This window comes from Bactrocera oleae, chromosome 4 (genome assembly GCF_042242935.1).
Source record: "Bactrocera oleae isolate idBacOlea1 chromosome 4, idBacOlea1, whole genome shotgun sequence".
Taxonomy (NCBI): domain Eukaryota; kingdom Metazoa; phylum Arthropoda; class Insecta; order Diptera; family Tephritidae; genus Bactrocera; species Bactrocera oleae.
Window position 1 is genome coordinate 38,538,878 of NC_091538.1, and position 21,307 is coordinate 38,560,184.

The window sequence follows — 21,307 nt, forward strand, 5'->3', positions numbered from 1 at the left end:
CTAACTATAAACGACTGCCGTCACGTCGAATTAAATCCAATCAAATGATTTATTAGCGTTTTCTTTGTTACATACAACCGAGTCAGACCGAATAAATAGTATACATTTATGTGGTTCTCTTTTTTGATCCAACGCCTTTAAAATGTAAAGTAAAATCAGCTGAGCTGCCATTCTCATTAGACCACCGAATTATTTTCATCCACTCAAAATAAGTGGGTTGTTCGAAAGGGTCGGTAATCACAGAAACCTGTTGTCAGCCATTAAAATATCAGATGTGTCTTTTATAGGACTTCCCCACCCTGAACACCTATATTTACCCTATTTCATCATTTTTCCTTCTGTAAATTTCTTCTGATTATGTGCATTATTTACCCGTGTATCCATTTATGTACATTAATTAAAAATTTTCTTTCCCAAATTTTTTCTTGACATATTCTAGCCTTTCATTTATATGTACATAGATACATATGTAGGATTAACATAACCTCTAATTTTGAGTTTGGATTTTTGTGTTAAAACGACAATTGGTAAAATAGGTAAATGTATTAATTTTTCGTGTCGTTTGATTTCAAAGATTATGATTATTTACATATTTATGTGCATGTGCATTGTACGTATAAAGATGTGAATACATGTATGTGTATGCAGTATGAGCGCGGGTCTCAATTAGAAAACAAAGTCGGTTTTTTCAGCGCCCAGAAAAACACAATAAAAATATGAATGAAATAAAAATGACCATGGATGACGGCGTGAATTTCGATAGGGATTCTCGTATGAACGGAAAACCTATTGGTCAAATACATACAAACTTATGGTATATGGGCGAGGAATGAGTCTAAATGAAAACAGTTTATTGTTTAATAGGTTCTTTGCAATCCTGCGCGGGAATTAATTGGAAAACTCTTAGTTATAAATTGAAGCTATTTGTAAATGATTTAATCGGTCACTAAGAAAGAAGTGCGTTTGCTTAACGATGTGGAAACAAGTCAATAATCTCGTACCGTCGCCTCAAATCAGCAGAAGTATACCCAAGCCAAGCCTGTGGCGCATTAACGAATTACTAATGGGCAGCAAATATTCTCACAGAAAGGAAAATCGCCGTAGAAATGTGCACTGTGCTCATATGTTATGTTTGTACGCTCAAAACCAAATAACTCCAAATTTTCCATTTTAAGTATTCTCTCACTTAAACTTATGGTTATGTTGTATATGACAGGTAAGTACTTTTATTTAAATACTTCAGGTCTAGATACGTTTCACGAAACTTGGCCGCAAAGTGAAAAGCCGTATAAAGAATCAATTACTCTAATACAAATTCAATAGGTTTATCATTCAAAATGCATTTTATTCTTATATTTCATTTAAATCAAAAATACATACATAATAAGTACATACATTTCTACATAAAATAGTAACACACTCCAAAAACCAATAGTAATCTATAAACAAATATTAAACAACTTCATGTTAAAATATGTGTATGTGTAAATACATTTTTTTTTAAATGGCTTTAATCTTATGTTGATGAAGAAATGGTAACTTACAGATCACCATCATCATCATTTTCCGCTGTTAAGTGAATTATAACAGTTAATAATTTCGACAATTTTTTTTATGTTAGCTGCTTGATTTCGACAGGATCTGTCTCTTCATCAAATGACAGTACCGCCGGCAACTGAATGAGTTCTTCATATGAAAGAGGTTCCATATCAGCTTCAATTAGATCAAGAACATCGCGTTCGTTCAAACCTTCAAAGCCGGGATCATGGCTAAATCCAAAATGTTTTCCTAATTTCAGGAAGGAAATTTACTTCTAAATCATTCGAAAGAACAATGTTCGAAAGAACAAAGTATAGCCAGAACTATTTAGAAGTAAATTCCATGGTTTATTGTTGTTAATTTTAATCCCTTCTATGATTCACTTATTCAACAGCATCCTTGATGTTATAGTTTTTCCAAAATGTTTTAATTGAAGATTATAGATTATAAGTACTCAATCATGACATCTTTATATAGTGCGGATAAATTAGTAGGATGCAGTGGTGCATTATACAAAATTAACAAAGCCTTGTTGCTTAAGTTATTGTCCCGCAAACATTTTGTTCACTTCCGTACAATAGTAATTTTTAAACCAATCTTAAAAAGCTTGTGTCATCCAAGTTTTATTGTTGGATCTTCATATGACGAGAAATTGATTTTTATTTAGTCATTCAAGAGGCCTGTGGTTTTCGGACAAATATATTTAAAGTGGGTTAGCATAAAATCACCCGAGGATTTCCTGTGTAGTCATTTGACTGGTTTTACTGTTTCTTACTGTCCTCAATCCATGTGACCAATAGTTTTTCCATTTTTTTCCATAATCCAGTTTCTTGGACGTGTTCATGTTTCAATCCATTTAAAGATGCAGCGGATTGCTAAAATTGCAGGGGGAATCACTGGTTCATATTCTTCAAAAATGAAGCCGGCTGGAATTTATTCGCGCTAGCCGCGACGATCACTTGCCGATCTTTTTTAAAACGTAATAGCAAACCCTTTATTATAATAAAGCTAAATTTTTAGCCACATCATCAAATTATGTGCGTCTTATTTCTTCTTCACAACCACGTGTATAAAAGAACACCCTTTAATATAGTATACGTTTATCAAAATGCCTACAAAAGTATGTACATATCTATCTATTCGATAATGCAATTTCATTGCATTTACTTGTACTAATTACTCATGTTTTCATGTATACTTATATATTTACCTCTAATGTGTTCGTTTTCTTGGTTTTCGTTTTGGGCTTTTCTATGCATGCATATTATTTCATACACTGTTGACTTTTCGGTCATCTGAGCATGTTTTCAGTTGCCTTTGGGTCGGAAGCGACCCTAACCTTCACGCTCTACCGAATTTTTCTCATGACTAATTGCTTAAATTTTTACCAAAGAAAATATTTACATTAGACTTAGGAGCATTTGAACAAAGCAATATACAAATGTACTTAACCTATGTGATTATTTCACGTACCTATACATATGTAAGTACACAAGTTCTGACAAGACAATGACTAGATATTGCTTCTTGCGGTGGATGAATGACTAAATGACCATCACCGGAAAAGCACTTTAAATACCACGCCAACAATTAATAAACATATGCAAGTATTAATTTATATACATATGTCCAGAACAACAAGGTTCGCGGACCTTGTAGAATTAACTTCACAGAGGATCGGTTTTGAGAATTAAGAAGACAAACAAAATCAATAAACGGATTTTTTTTTGAAGAACATTTTACAACATATTATATTTTATACCCACATATATCTTTTTCTAAAATTTTATTTTATTTATAACATATATTTAATAACACTTTATATGTCGCATCCTTTCAACTCACTTAGGGAAGATGAGTTTGTTTGCCCTGGCCTACACTCTTGTTATGCTACCACTGGCTACTGATACAGATAGTGTTTTCAAATCTGGTGAGACTACATCTAATTGCAAGTCACTAGCATTCAGGCTAATCAGTCTTTCTCCCGAAGGTCAACAGTCCTCACATAGCAATTCGTTATCTCTCACTATTCTAAAACAAAAATATATCATATTATATTAAGGGAGTTAGGACACTTTTGTTCGTCGAAAAAGAGCTTTACTTTCTCAAAAATTGTGATAGTCTGTAAAGTAAGTCACATACCTATGACTAGGATATGGCCTTCGCAGTTTTTCGAGATGGCTTTCAAAAAGAAGGGTCACCGCATTCAATATCCAACCGCTATTTGATTTCAATGCACGTTTTTAGATCTAAAAATTAAAATCTAATTTTCCATATGTTACGCGGTCAAAACAAAACTACGAGTCGGATTCAACTCTGGTAAATTTACTTTGCGATAGAGGAGCCAACATACGGTGGGTCTAAGGCTTATCGGTAGGTATTTTCCAATTTTGAATGACTTGATAATATTGTTACAACTCACTTTCTTTTCATTTATTTAATCTACGCCACAAAAGCAAATCTTTTTAAGGAATTTTGTTTTCCTATGAAATCTCCGATGCTCAGTGTAGAAAAGTCACATTGCATAGGCGTGCATGTACAAATACTATTATGTATTCGAGTCAATATCTGTTTTAGGTGAGAATTAGTAGACGAAATCATGCATTTCTACCTGGAAAGTGAGACGAATTTTTAAAGTACGTAAAAATACAGTAACGACAATGCAATTAATAGCAGAAAGATAACCAGTTACTTTTATTGACCAAGAAAAAATTCTGACTTTTAATTTCTGGGAAATTGTAATAATCTTGATTTCTAAATAGTAGGAGTATATACAAGTATCCATGAATATATATTTTATAAAGTACTAAAGATTAAACATGTACATACACCTAACTGAATAACTTATACTTAGCTTAAATTTGTATACCCTGAACAGGGTATATTAGCTTTGCCAAGAAGTTTGTAACACCCAGAAGGAAACGTCGTAGATCCTATAAATGGTATATATACTTGTACAAGTAAATTATCAGCATGATGAGCTGAGTTGATTTAGCCATGTCCGTCTGTCTGTCCGTCTGTATATACGCGAACTAGTCCCTCAGTTTTAAGCTATCGATCTGAAATTTCGCACCTGTCTTTTCCTCTCTAAGAAGCTCCTCATTTGTCGGAACGGCCGATATCGGACTATAGCATATGGCTGCCATACAAACTGAACACTCGGAATCAAGTGCTTGTATGAAAACTCTTTCATTTGACGAGGTTCTCCACGACATTTGAATTATTTCCTAAGGCAACAAGGTTATCTCCGAAGAAATTGTATAGATCGGATGACTATAGAATATAGCTGCCATATTAACTGAACGATCGGAATAAAGTGCTTGATGGAAAACTTTTTTATTTGCCGAGGTAATTAATTCGGAATCATATCAATATTATAGCTTCGGTGCTACCGAAGTTAACGTTTCTTGTTTTTACCTATAATCAGTATATCCTAGAAGTTCAAACCAAAATCTTGATGGTTGCAACTCCCGAAACTAATCAACGTAGGCTTGTATGATATACATATATCAAAATGATCAACAAGCGATAATTCACGTAAAATTGAGATATCAAGATGAAACTTGGCATACGGTTAATATTGATAAATGACGAGGCTGCATTTAAAAAAGAAATGGGATCAATCGTTCATACCCACAAAAGAGATTTAATCAAAGCATTGATTGATTCAACTTAAAATCTAAATTGAGCACAGGGTGTCACTCAAAGAAGTTGTTTTAAAAATATCTTTTAGAGCGTATTGTTTTAATTTTGAAGAACTCTTGTTTATCCCTGCCACCTGTTACGGTGTGAAAGCGGAGAAAATCGATTCATGCTCACATTTAAGGTTTTGTTCAACCATTTATACCCAAAACTATTATATTAATCGATTTTTTACCTAATTTGGTGCAAACTATTCTTATGATATCTTACATACCTAAAACAGTTTGAAAATAGTTATAGTAATCAGACAATTACCGCGCTCACTTCCTATTGAACACCATTTTGAAGCCCCTAAGTTCCTTTTACTTAACAATAGATGGCGCAACCAGTATTAAAGGTACTTGATTAATAACTTCTTCCACACGGAATAAACGAAGAATGAGGATAATACCAAAGAACTAGTAACAAATGTCGAATCTGCACGTTCTCATTGTTACAAGTTCTCTGATAATACTCCCTGTGAACGAATTCATTAGATGTTGAGTAAAATGATTTCTTTTAATCAGGTTGAGTTTATATCAGTTTTTATTTATATATTAACGTATAAGCAGACCTGATCCAAAAATCTTTTCAAGAAGCTGCTCATATGTCGGAACCGCCGATATCGGACCACTATAGCATATAGCTGTCATACAAACTGAACGGTCGGAATCAAGTTCTTGTGAGAAATCTTTTGTATTTGTGAAGGGGATTACAGCTTCGGAGCAACCGAAGTTAACGTTTTTGCTTTTTTTACAGTCTTAACTCAAATACGTGTTTAATCCAATTGCAAAATAGTTAAACGGAAAGCAAAATATTATAATACTATGTTTGGCTGCGATGTCATTGATTGTCTTCTCTTATGTGTCAAATTCGACCGTGGATCACAACGGAGTACAATATAATACTCACTTGTTCAAATAACCGCTATCCTTTTACTCTCTTTATCTACAGCTTTAAGGTAGTAACCTTGATCGAAACGTTCGGCTTGACCGAAACGTTCGTCGTGCAGAATTATATCTAAGTACGAATTCCGAATTTTAAGTGCTTCTAATTTTTACATGAGCGGAGTTAGGTCTTGTGTTTGCACAATATTTCGTATATACAAGCTTAGCTTTGTGTAAAAATAAATTGAGGCGGCTGTACAAGTACTCGTATAAACATAAGTATTGAATAGAAACAGACAGAACATTAAGCGTGAAGAGTATCCGAGAGAGGCGCAATTGAACAAACTGCCCAAACATCTTTTTGCTTCGTTTCGTTTTACTAGTTGTAAAGATAGCTGAATAAGCCGGCTTTTACACACAGACTCTTTTGACCCACGTTTTCGGCAAATTCTCTTTTGGTGTCGCTCTGTGCATTCACACGGGCAAAAAGAGTCCAGCAACTCAAATCGAGTTTTTCTGCATTCCTTTTCACAAAATTTTCGTAAATATTTGTGCGGTTCGACTGCGCAACACTTAGAGCGTGTTGCATATTTCATTTGTATGTTGAGATGATAGTCACACATTTTGCTTGCAATGAATTACCATGAATATGGTAGAACAATATGCATAATACCTACCCGCTTAATAGTTTCAAAGAAATACTTAGGACGGGAATTCCTTAATCCACCAGAATGTATTGAATATCCGCTACTAATATTTTCAAGGACAAATTTATAACAGGAATTTCCTAATCTTTAAGCATTAAAAATTCATAATTTCTTTACTCCATAATCTACATATATCCTAATTTTCTCCTTATTTACAATTTTTCAAAATATTTATATTATTCTATTCATACATATTTACATATTACATACAAGAAATAGATAACAGAATTCAAATTTGTGAACGAGTTCATTTGAAACCGAGCTCTCTTGCAACCGTGTATGCCAAGTGAAAGTGAAAAGGAATGATGAAAAAGGTAGCAGCGAGCTGTTACGAACAAGAACACAAAGCGTGCCCCCCGAACACGAGTGGCACGGTCCCTTCGTCTTTCCTCGTCGTCCCCTCGCCCACAATAAACCGGTTTGGGTTACAAAAGAGTCTGTGTGTAAAAGCCCACTAAGAGAAGAAACGAAGTTTTCCACTCATGCTCTTAATTACTATACGAGTTATTCCAAATGATCGAATGAATTCCAGTTTGAGTACTCCAATGAACAACGAATCTCCTCTCTCCGAACACAAGTCCAAGCTGCAGTACGCCACTAATCTCACATTAACGCAGAGCGCTCCGTAGAAACACTCGTTTGGAAGCAAATCAGAGTTTAGTCATCTTGGAAGCGTCGATCGTTCTGGTTGTGTGCGGTTTGCAGCGTATTAAGATCTTTTTTTTTTTGTAAATTTTCTTCTTATTTTTTGCCGTCGGAGGCACTGTCAACTATTTTTCTCCGGTATATGGTGTAACCAAAGGCAAAGAACTACTTGATTTTGCTTATTTGCTTTTTCGATGCAACAATAAACGAGTTGGAAATATACGGCGGGGAGCGATTGTAATTGCAACAAGTGAAAAGTGAGGTGCGTGTCAACTGGCAAAGCCAAAGTGTTAATGAAGATACATACGTACATAAAAATATTTCTGTGCTGTAATTGTGTGTGTACATATTTATATATATTATATGTGAATGCAGACAAGCGTAAGTAGCTGTACATGAGCGCATACGAGTTTTACTTCAGAGCAAAGAGTTGTGGAGCAAGTCTACGATTGCTTTCCAGAGATACATACAATTAAACATGCCAACACATACATACAAACATGTGCATATATACATGAGGGGCACTTGCGCTGTCGTGTTTAGATAGTTGAGTGCGTTTGTGTCTATATTAAGCGTTTAAATTGCGATTTTGATATTTCTTATATCGCTTTTAGTATTGCTGACGTTGGTTTTCTCCATTCTTCATTACGTTCTTAGCGCTACGAAAAGCCAGAAGAAGTGAATCAAACAATATATATCAACGGGTTTCAAGTGATTCGCCTTAAATGGTTACACATAATTGCGTAAAAAGTCGAGCAGCATACACATCAATAAATGTACATGTGCACACATACATACATATGTAGATAAATGTAGAAAATAGTTGTTAACAAACAAACCCTTCATTGTATTGTAGGGCATCAGTTGTTTGCGCAATTGAATATTTTTTGATTTATCAAAATATAGTAAAGTTTGACAAAGCGATAATAAACGCATTTTCCAAAGCCCAATTCTATATTAGTATATATGTACATACATACATATGCTCATCTGTGTGTGTGTGTGTGCATGTCCATATGTACATAAGTGTGTGTCCGGTGAATGCGTGCTTTTAAAAAAATAATACATGCTTCGAACTTGTATTAATCTATTGTACGTGTTTCTTCTTTCCTCCATTACGAGTAAGTTTATCTCCGTCCGTCCGCCGTGGAGCCAGTCGTATGTAGTTTTGTGAAAGTGTTTTTGTAACAGTCGCTCAGTATTAAGGTGTAACTTTTGTTGTTAAAATAGACATTGCAGCAAAAAAGGGAAAACGTTAACTAAAAATTAAAATGCATTAAAAATGAAGAGCAACAACAAAAAACACATCAACACATACTTGTCAACTTACTGCTGCTTAGTCAAAGAGTTTTCACTTTTCGCAACGAGCCGTTTTAAAACATCAAACAATAAACAAAAACCAAAAGAAAACGAAAACGAAAAACATTGACCGGAACAAATGAAAAAGTAAAATAAAAAATAAAATGCTGTTGAAAACCTTGTGTCGCCGGCTTGGCAAACAATGAAAATATTATTAGAGTTTTAATTACTCATGTACTAACCGACAACTAAAATAAAACTATATACAAGTATATGTAGATATATGCATATGCATATAAATGTTCTTTCAATTAATTGTGCATATTAACCTTTACTTTTACTCGATTTTATTAGAATCATGAACAGCATATTATGAAAACATCTGCACAAATTAATCTACACGACAAGATACAGCTAGTCTATCTGTCCAAGCAGAGTATTTCTAATGTTGCTTTATTGCGCAATAATGCACCACAGATTGAGTTCCATGAGTTCGAATAACCATTTGCGGTTGTCTGCTGGGTTGATAGGTCTAAAAAAGACACCTAAGCTTTGTAAGACGGCTTTTACACACAGACTCTTTTGACCCTCGTTTTCGGCAAAATCTCTTTTGGTGTCGCTCTGTGCATTCACCCGAGCAAAAAGAGTCAGGCAACTTAAATCGAGTTTTTCTGTCATTCCTTTTCATAAAATTTTCAAAAATATTTGTGCGGTTCGACTGCGCAACACTTAGAGCGTGTTGCATATTTCATTTGTATGATGAGATGATGGTCACACATTTTGCTTGGAATGAATTGCCATGAATGTGGTAGAACAATATGCATAATACCTACCTGCTTAATAGTTTCAAAGAAATATTTAAGACGGGAATGTATTGAATATCCGCTACTAATATTTTCAAGGCCAAATTTATAACAGGGATTTCCTAAACTTTAAGTATTAAAAATTCATAATTTCTTTACTCCATATTTTTGTCTATTTATTATAAAACATCCTTGAATTAGTTACAATTCTTGTTTTATATTAAATGATATTCGAACTAAATTTTTTGCGGTTATGCGGTATGTTATTAAAAATTAAAATTGAATTTTGAGTATCTTAATTTTCTCCTTATTTACAATTTTTATACTCTCGCAACCTGTTGCTACAGAGTATGATAGTTTTGTTCACCTAACGATTGTTTGTATCATATAAAACTAATTACAATTCTCATTTTAAATAAAATAATATTCGAACTAACTCCTTTGCGGTTAAAAGAAATAAATATGAAAACATCTTAATATTTTATGTTAATATAAAAAAGTAAGGAAGAGCTAAGTTCGGTTGTAACCGAACATTTTATACTCTCGCAAAGTCAAATGGTATATTCGTTTGAGATTTCTTTGTGGATTGACTAATATTTTCGGTAGACGGTGAATTATAGGCACTGGGGTCCACATATTTAGTACTTAGGGGCTAGAACAGTTTTCGTTCGATTTAGACAATTTTTGGTCACAAGGTGGCATACATTAAACGTATTATTCACTCAAAGTTTTACCCCGATATAATCACTGTTGCTTGATATGCATAGTGGAAAGTGAAAAAATCAGATAGAATTGAAAATGGTGTTATATGGAAATAGGCGTGGTTGTAGTCCGATTTCGCCCATTTTCGCACTATAATATAGAAATATGAAAAGAACGTTATGCAGCGAATTTGGTTGAAATCGGTTACGCAGATCCCAAGATATGGGTTTTCACCTAAAAGTGGGCGGTGCCACGCCCACTGTTTAATTTTGAACGCAGTTTCTATAAAGTCATCTTATACCATCCCAGAGATAAAATTTAATTTATCGCGCTTTTAGTAGTTATTAACAGTACCGTTATATGGGGAGTGGGAGGGGTTGTCACCCGATTTCACCCATTTTCACACCGTCGATAGAGGTGCTAAAAACATTTGTTTTTAGTTTATTTTGTTATTATAGCATTAGCGGTTTAGGAGATATGTACATTAAACTTGTTAGGGGGCGGGACCAAGCCCACTTTAAAAAAAATTTAACTGCAGATGCCCCTCCCTAATGTGATCCTGTGTACCAAATAACAGTCTTTTATCGTATTGCGGAGCTTAGTTATAGCAATTTATTTGTTTTGATATAACCCTATATCTAACTCGATTAGTTTTAGGTGATACAAACAACCGTTAGGTGAACAAAACTACTATACGGGAAATCGAGTGACAACCCCTCCCACTCCCCATATAACGGTTTCCACTATGCAAATCAAGCAACAATGATTATATCGGCGTAAAACTTTTCGTGAATAATACGTTTAAAGTATGCCACCTTGTGACCAAAAATTATCTAAGTTGAACCAAAACTGTTCCAAGCCAGTAGGTACTGAATATGTGGACCCCAGTACCTATATTTGACTTTTTATCGAAAATATCGTTCAACACAGAACAAGGCAAGATCCACAACGAAATCTAAAACGAGTATACCATTTGCCTTTGCGAGAGTATAAAATAAAGTTCGGTTACATCCGAAATCAGACCTTACTTACTTGTTCAAAATATTTATATTATTTTATGCATACATATTTGCATATCACATACAAAAAATAGATAACAAAATTCAAATTTCTGAACGAATGGTATAAGTATATTCATTTGAAACCGAGCGCTCTTGCAACCATTAAAATAATTTGAAAGTGAAAGGGAATGTTGAAAAGGGTAGCACCCGAAGACATAACGGTCGTCTTCGGGTTGCTTTTCCTATGGTTGTATTATAGTCAGTAGCTCCCATCCCATGATTGGAGCTTTAATATTTTTTTTTTGGTTTAACAAAGTATAGCATAGCTTATCTACATCCATACATGCATACATGCCCATACATACAAGGCAAGTGCTTAGAGAAATTATTACTTTCGGTATCAATAAAAAGTCTTTTTACGATTCGACGTCCTAGACAAGAAAGCCGCCAGCTACAAAACTTTGAAAGAAATACCAAAGACTCCTCAAATCACAGTTTTTAATATCTTTATTAATTTGCTACTTCTTTGTTGTAATTCCGTTTGCAATTCTGAAGCGAGAAAATTCATTTACCCATCTGCATATACAGTTACATATGTATATGTATATATATACTATGTAGAGTGTGTATAAACAATAAAAAAATACCAACTCGTTTTTGCTGAATGCATAAAATTGATAATATTACTTATTTATATAAGTACACCCGACCATTATATCGTTACATAAGTTGGCATGAAAGTTTGTATGTATGTTACATATGTAAATATATTGTTTGGAACTCTACCAATGTGCCTCCCGCTGTGGGCTATGCTGTCACTTCATACTGAATATTAGCGACGACGCAGTCAAACATGTCTTTTGCATATAAATATTAAATTGTTTACAGGGCTTTGGAACTTGAAGCTGCTATTGACATGTATGAATATTCCCTTAGCCATAATGAGCTTTTAACTCAAGTTCAGTATTCATGGTATACTCGTTTTATATTTTGTATATTTTCCAAAAGGAAACAACACATAATAAGATTTTGCAATGATCCTATTGTGCGAACGACCTGAAAGCGTTACCTCGCGGCCGATCGCAAATGATATTACAATACATTCTATTATATAATATAATATTTGAAAGTTGCCCCAAATCCATCGCAGATATCTAATCTACTTCATGTATTTGGATAAGCTAAGCGGCGACTCGGTCAAAACTTCGTTTCAGCTATTTAATTTATTTCTATTTGTCTAGCTTAAGACCACATACTTTTGCAGAGTTGTGTACATTTTCAAATGATTGTAGATTTATCGTCCTTTTTTCTGCTGTTTACTAATATACATATGTACATACATATATGATAATTGAAAAAGGTCCTCAAAGGAAAGACGAAATAGATAATTTCCCTTTATACACAAGCATATGTGGTGGGGTAAGGGTAATTGGAATGAACGCTGAAACCCAAGACGAGCGTAAAGTTGACAAGGTGGGAAATAAGTTTCAAAACTGTGTACGTACATTTCCATACGAAATCGCACAGGGAACGCAGAGTGGAAACTGACCGAGTCCGAGTACAGAGCTGATAAATGAGAGAACTAGCGTTGAAATTGCGCATATTATACAATTGATTTTTTGATTGATTACATGTAATTTTGAAAATATGGATATTAATAGGTGAAGTTTTCTCTCGTCCTGCTCTAGAGGATCAAAAAAAAAAATTATCATAATAGAATAACAATTAAAAATCTATCGATAAATCAACCTTATCAAGAATTTAATTGAATGTTTCGATTTTCATTCGCGTATATTCAATAAACTTTTACGGATAACGTCTTAAATCTCTATACATATGATGAAATTCACCAAATTCATTCTGTTTTGTATTTATAGGATGCTTTCCAAACTCTTTTTTCTTTAAAAAAATATTTAACACAGGGCTGGAAGCAAAATATTCGTCATCTGAGGAATCCATGTCTTAATTTTCATTTGTACAAGTATAAGCACTAATAAAATTACTAGCTTAATAAGCAAATACGAGTAAAATAGCATATTACGCGTGGAATTCAGCGCAAATCAAAATCAGTTTTGCGCTCTGCTCAGCTTTCAGCGTCCACTCTGCAAATTATAAAATGGGCATGGTTAAATCCAATCCATCCGCGAGTTTTATCTAAATATGTATCTTCATTGATCCATTCTTCAAAAACGTAATTGGATTTTTGGTATGTTCTGAGCCTATCCTGTGATAAACTTATGAGAAGTGTTTTAAATTTTATTTTTATTTTTATTGGACACCGACCAATTTAAAATTCATTAGCTGTTACATCAGACATACGATTAGGCTATAACTACCACATATTATTACGAGTAAAGAGACTAAGGAATAATATTTTTCACAATATCTCATTTGACTAACTTTGTTGGAATCGATGATTTGGGCATGCGATGTGCAAACCAGCTTCGCGGCTACGGCGCCACGAGATTTCACAGCACTCGAGTATAAACATACGCATATATGTCTGTATGTATGTATTTATATATGTATATGCCTGAATGTGTTCACGCATAAATGTACATATGTATGTATGTATGTATCCCTTTTGCCTGTGCTATGTTTTTTTTATTGTTTATTTTGTTTTCATTGTATTAAAGTGGAATCAATTTCATTCCTCGCAGTTCATTACTTCGCGTGATACATATGTGCATACTAATCCAAATACAAATGCAATCCCAATCAAATTCGCTATTATAAGAACATAAAAAACAAATAAGAAGCAGAAAGCTACCGTGAGAAAACAAGTGTAAAATAGTAAATCAGCAAATCGTGTCGCGGATACTTTTAGCTGCATTTTCCTAGAAAGACAAAGCTTGGACAAATCGATTACAAATTAACTACACCGGAGTATTGGCGACTTCTGTCATATGAGTTTTGTCTGCAGAATTCTTAAATTCCTGAAGTGTTTGCGTTAGAATAGCAGAAACAGCAGCTATCGGTATGTTAATTCGATTTGATTATTTAAAAAACATATACATACATATATATAAACATAAGTGTATGGGTTATGTATATACAATATGTATGTAAATATACCATTCACAAAATCCCGAATATTGTGAAGGAATGTTCTTGAATACCTGTTTTACATGTTAGCTGAACTTGTTGGTGTTATTGAATGATATTCAAAATTTTATTTGTTTGGTTTTAACATGTATTGTGTATTAAATTTATACTTTTTACATTAAAACAATATTTAGATTTTTTCTTGAAACATTTTAAAAATAAAAAATATAAATTATAATTAAATAAAAAATAAATTGTAATCTCAAATATCTATTATGCAAATAGTTACTGATTTCAGATGAAAAGAGGATGAATTTAAAATTATTCCATTTTTAGAGTTAAAGTGAAGCTGCTTTTCGAATATAGGACTTTCCGAAAAGTATTCACATGAAATATAACAGAAGTAATGTTGTATTTTAAATAAATAACGGAGGGGTAAAAAAATGTGGCTGTTGTAGAGATAGCTTTTTTACAATTCCATTATTAATACATTGAAAAAATATAGTTTCCTAGGGTCACAGCTTAAGGACCAAGAGTAAATGTTGACGATATTTCATAAAATGCCCGGAAAGGCTTTAAACATAAATACTTCACCGGTTTATTTCGGAAAGTTTTTGGTGAAATATCCTTTCCCTTGCTACACCCCTTGCAAAGAAATACAGATCGTTAGTAAAAACTAATTTTTAATCATTGTGTTTTGTTTGTATACGAGTATATATACACACATACATATGTATGTGCACATTGGCATCGTTGTGCTTATTATTATTCTTCTATCACTTACCTTACCCTAATTATATTCTCATAAAAGTGAAGTAATTTTATACGCATCAGGAAACGTTGATAAACAATTGATAATTTTAAAGCAAATATTGACTTGCACTAAATGAGAATATTATTTCTATAATATTAAATGGAATACGTGAGTAATGTCATGGAGCTAAACGAGTACATCTTGATATACATACATATCAATAGTTGAAAAACATTATCAGATATACATATGTATATCCATATATGTAAGTATGTACATACATATATGTATATGTACAAAAGCACTTATTTCGAAAAGTAGCGACATGAGCTTTAAAAACGGGCGCGCCAATATCTAAAACTATTGAATAATTTTTTGTTGTTATCACTTTTAGTCATTTTCAACATAACCGTTATATGGGAAGTGGGCGTGGTTATAATCCGATTCCACCCATTTTGACACTGACGGAGGAGATGCGGAAAATATTCATCCTGACTAAATTTGGTTGATTTAGCTTTAGTGGATTGGGAGACATGTATGAACCTTTATTTTTATTGAACCTATAAAAAGGCGGGGCCCCCTTTTTCAAATATTTACAAACCACTTATAGAGCCTAGTTTTATGTTAGTTATGTTTTTGCTCAACACGACGTCAACGGAACAGACAGACCATATGTATAACTCTATATCTGTAGCAACATATTATATTTCGAGTATATAAAAATGTAAATAAATGTTAGGTATCTAGTTTTTTAGCTTCAGAATTGTTTTCGGAAGGTTCCATAATTATATTTCTATAGACCAGAGGGTAAATTAGTAGATAACCATCAAGCTATAAGTCATCGAGTACTTGTTAAGTATTGATTAATTTAACATCGCCAAATCGTTGAGACCTCACTCAATGCACGCAAAACTTAGAAAAAGCGATATAATGTCCGTTACCCTTTTAAATTGGCAATACCGAATACCGCTCTTCATCACATCCACGAGTGAAAATGCAATTTGTACATAAACATTTTTGGTTGCAATAGTTAACCATTTTGCAATTCGAGTCAAGCTTAGTGTAACGACTAACCAGTAAGTACTATATTGAGGTAGTACAATACTGTACACGCTATCAAATATTCCCTTTTCAATACTTGCTTCAATAATGATTTGTTTTTATCAAAAATAATATTTATCAATGTGCGAGAACGGGTGAATGAACGCTTCCGTTCTTATCAAAGAAAACAACGACTGCAGATAGTTTGCTGTCAACAATGCGTGTTAATCGAGATGCATGCTACTTGCGAACACACTCATATTTCCATTCCACAATCTGTTTAGCTCGCAGAAGGGAGCTCAACGACAGCCAGAAGTCTATCATTTACGAACAGCCATCGAACACGAGGCCCGATGCGATTAGCTACGCGTTGATGCCCACCATTCGCCGAATAAAGTCTACATACCCCCCTGAAAAGTGCAGTTCTGAGCTATTTATGCACAATGGAACAACAAAATAGAAATACCAAAAGAATTCCAATTAAGAGTAAAACGATGTTTTGACCAATTTTTTTTAAATTTTTCTATACTTTTTAAGAATATTTCATAAAATTTGTTTTTAAAATTCTAAATTGTGGATAAAATGCAACCCTGTACACCAGCAGTGCTACCAACTATTTCAAGCGTCTTTACAGTATACCGTTATTTTATAAATAAGCTAATTTCATTATTTTTAATATTTTCACGTTGCTATTTTTAAAAATGAATAAAGAAAGAAGTGTTGAAGTACGACAACTAGTTATAAATTATCATAAAGACAAAAAATCTTTAAGTGAGATAGGAAAACTAGTCGGACATCCAAAGTCAACCGTTCAAACAATAATTCGGTAATAATAATTATATATATTAATTATAGAAATTTAATTAATTATAGGAACTATATTTTATAGAAATTGCACATCCAGAAACTGTACGAAAATGTTTGAGAGAAAACGGATTTCACAGTCGGGTACCCAGAAAGAAACCTTTTATTAATACAACTAATAAATAAAAACGTGTTGATTTTGCTACAATATTTGTTGATGCAGACGAATGTTTTTGGGCCAATTTTTTATTTAGCGATGAAAACATATGACACGTATTGTTGTAAAATTGTTTTTTTTAATGATAAATTTTTGAATATTTTTGTTCCATTGTGTACAAATGGTATTGCACTTCTCATGGGTGTTAGTTGAATTTATTGGGCGACTATCCGCTATACCTCCCACTGCACTAACGCTTCCAACTCCTTGCGTACGAATCAGGCTTCCTGCGGCTGTCTAATAAATATGCCCATTGCCCGGAAGATTGAAAAACTACAACATAATTATATTTTCTCTTAATCGATAGTTACTTGAGCGCTATATACATACATGTGAGTTAGTTGTCGGTAGCTACCAGGATTACAAGAACTGGGCGAATATGGAGGGTAGTTCCCATTCGACTTAATAACCGTTGGATGGCCTTGAAGATGTAGTGACGATGCAGGACAGAGAGAAGACAGCGGAATATTTTTGATAAATCACGTAGAAGTCTTAAAGGCTATTATATTAAGTTTAGCGCTAATTGCGATTACTCGTACATAACTGGTTCGTTTTCGCGTCAAGTGTTTGCTGGTCAAGCCTCTGTTAGCCTGTATGTACTCGATTGCAAAGCTTCAATTACTCCAACAGGATGTTGGACCGTGAAAATTATGATAACTAGTAATAATACTAGTGTCAGTTGTCCAGTCGATTGGCTCATAAGTGAAATGGCTATTTTACATAGTTAAAGTTGTATATTAAAATATATTTATACAAATAAGTAGGAATATAAATATTAGTGCGATAAATGATTTGAACCTCACCGCCTTCCGGTGGCTGAATGTAGTAATCTTTATATAGATAGCAAGTTTCATCCTACATTTTTTCTAACTCCTCGTAAAATTAATAACAAAATTAGTGTGCCTATATAATAGATTGGACGAATTTTAAAATGCGGTCAGACTTAATCTCAGTATCTTAAAAACTTGCAATTTATACGTACCGCTTCCTCAGGTGTCGAAAACCAAAATAGTTGTGGATTCATTCATCCGAAACCTGATCGAAGAACAAGCTATAGGAAGTTTCACATTTTTTCACGTTTTTAAAATTTGTGGAGGAAATAATAAGAAAATTGTTATTATTAACACTGTATGGCAACTTTAAGGGGTCAGTTGTAGTCAGAATTTTTTTTTGCATTTTCGTTAAGTGTAATATCTTGAAAATATTCTCTGAAAATCTTCTTCGACAATTAACAAAGCGCGCTCGGGCACTTCAAAGCACTCGGGAGCAGGTAGGTGAAACTTTAAATGCGTTTTTCTCAAAACTATGTTTTTTGAACTGGTGACAACTCGAAAACCACTTAGTAGATTTTAATGAAATTTATACAGGTTTTAGAATACATAATAAACTTGGGCCTGATCGCAGAATTTTTTTTTTCAAAAATTTCGATTTTTTAAGGCCAATTAACTGTTGATTTTTTTCCAAAAATCTAGAAAAAAGTTTCCTGAGGCCGTCATTTTGTTAATTTTTGAAAAAACAAAAAAAGCTTCGATCAGGGCCAGGATTATCTATTTACTTATGACTTTTGATTGTCACCGCGAGAACCTTTTTTTGGAACTGGGTCAACACAGACAGCTATAACTTTGGAAATTAAAACTTTTTGTTTTTTGAAATTTTCGTGACTTCAAGTCAAAACATTGTATAATATTGCCATATTACTACTTTCGTAAAATAACATGATTAATTGCAAAAAAAAAATTGCTGAAAATTATCATTTTTTCGTGCCTCTGACTACCCCTAACCCCTTAATAAATACATACATACAGTAATTTTCTGACGATTATTTTACGTTTTTCCACGTTCACTCGCATATATGGTTTGGTTTTTTTAAGATGATATTTCAAAGGATTGCATCATTCGAACATGTGAAAACAATTGGTACAATAAATTATTTAATATATATATCTTCGAAACCGCTGAAAATCTGATAATAACCACGCCCAGTCCCCACAAAACGGTTATGTTAAAAACTACTAAAAGTGCAATAACTCGATTTTTGAAAACTAATTCCATTTCGAAAACAAACAAAAAACAAAATTATACAGTTTATAAATTGATATTTTACCACTCTTTACGGAAAATTAAAAATGTGTATGTATACCTTTGCCCTCTATCGTGGTTTTCAGTCTTTTATTCATTTTATGTAAGTTCAGGAGGTACTTGCATATATGACCATATTTCCTGAAGAGCAGCCGTAACCCCATTTTCGCTGTTAATGTTCTCGTAACTTCGTCTCCACATAGGGCCAGAGGTGTTTAATGGGATTGAGATATGAACTCTAAAGAGAATGTAGCAGCATTTTTCCACGTTATACAACAACCATTTCTTAACCACTAAAGCAGAATGCTTCGGGTCGTTATCCCGAATAAAGCAGTAGCCTCCATTTAAATTGAGTTTAGCTGCTTATTTTTTAATTTTGCCTAGTAGTCCATTATCCTCCATGCTGACAGTCTTATTTAATTTTTTTATCTTTTAGCGATTAGTTTTCCTTCGCCATACTAATCGACGACCATCAGATTCAAATAAATTAAATTTGGACTCATCTGTAAAAAATTCTGAATCCTAAAATTCGTTATCACGGTGGATATATTCTTTGAATATAATAAACGTTTCGCAATATTTAGTGTGGCTTGTTTCGTGGCGTTTACGCTTTCAAATTAGGTGAAATTGATAAGTTCCGAACAGTTTTAGGGTGGAGTTTTGCAATGTCAGCTTTCTCCAACTCCTTGGCCTAAGAAACTGCGGATATATTTTGCGAGTGATTTTGTTCTCTTGCCAACATTTGACTACCTGAGCCTGTAAATCTTTAGATGTTGTTTATTCACCATTTTTTCTGCAAAAACTATAAAGGCACACAAAAAATCGCTTACCTAAGAATACATTTTGACCATACCCTAATAATACCAGACAAAGATAACGGTACCTACTTAACATCAAAATTTATTTATTGTTAAAATTTTAATAAAAAAACTAAAAATACATAAGGTTCTCATATTGTTACTCTTGGTTGCACTTTAAGAGCTGGAAGGGAAAAGTCCCATCAAAGTCAAAGCATCTCTCTGTTCAATTTTTTTTTTGTTCACTGTATACAAATCAAACATCAGTGAAGTAATCAGAGTAAAACTTTGCATAAAGAGTGCCCTCAAGGTGATTATCGTATGCCCAAAAATTGTCACAATCGGACTATAACATTTTAAGAACCCAGACACCAAATATGTGAACACCAGTGCATATGGCTGATTTTATAACGTACATTTTGGCCAATCTGTAAGTTCTAGTATTGAAATTCGGGGAGAATAATTTTGTGATACAGCATGTCCTTGTGCCAAAAATGAGTAAAATCGGGTCAATACTTCCTTAATATAAATATTTTCGAACTTCCGATAGACTTTACACCGTATCTATCAGTCAATATGGAAAAAATATTTGTGAAATTCAGAAATAATCTCTTTCTAATAATAGTGCATCTTCTTGCCTGTAATTGTAAATACTGGATGCATACTTCCTACTTTGAATTAAAATATGTATATACGAAAATCACGTATATCACTTTACCTTACGAGAGTAAAAAATGTTCGGTTACGCTCAAACTTAGCCTTCCTAACTTGTTTTAATTTAATGTAACTTATACTATAAATTAAATTAATGTTTTCGTTTAATTTTTTTTAAATTGCTATACAAAGTTTAGTCACGTTATTAATTATAAAACAATAAAATCAAACGCTTTTGTATAAGCAAAGAAAGGCTATTATGAGTTTTGTTCATTAAATAAAATAAATTAAAGACTATAATTATAAACAGCTAATATAATATAAGTAAATTATTACTAAACTACTTACTAAAAACATTAAAAAAAATAGAATAAAATCCCGAAAGAACGAAAAAAAATTAAGAAAGTAAAGAGGTAAGCTCTGCGTGGCAACAGGTGTAATAGAACTTAGTAACTATCATTTGTAAAACAAGTGAAACCAATTAAAACTCAATTGAGATACACATGCATACATGTGACTGTATAAAAAGCGAAAAACGCCAAGTCTGAATGGTGGCTAACCGAAAATAGCAATAACAATGGAGATAATTCATAAAGGACCTTGATAAATACGAATATTTCTGTTGCTTGACGTTTATTTGATGTTTACTTTT

General features: G+C 33.2%; 1 protein-coding gene across 10 annotated transcripts in view; it reads left to right on the forward strand.

The window, feature by feature from the left end:
* Positions 1–7,465: 7,465 nt before the first annotated feature.
* The window catches only part of conu (Rho GTPase-activating protein conundrum), a 60,675-nt gene continuing 46,833 nt past the window's right edge, over positions 7,466–21,307 (forward strand). For 2 of the 10 annotated variants that reach the window (XM_070108323.1, XM_070108325.1), the window contains exons 1-2: positions 7,466–7,721; positions 13,925–14,241. The gene's annotated coding sequence lies outside the window, so the exon portion shown is untranslated. Of the gene's footprint in view, positions 7,841–8,710; positions 8,906–13,900; positions 14,242–21,307 lie in introns of those variants that run through there. The other 8 variants (XM_070108329.1, XM_070108328.1, XM_014236215.3 and 5 more) reach the window with 6 other exon arrangements.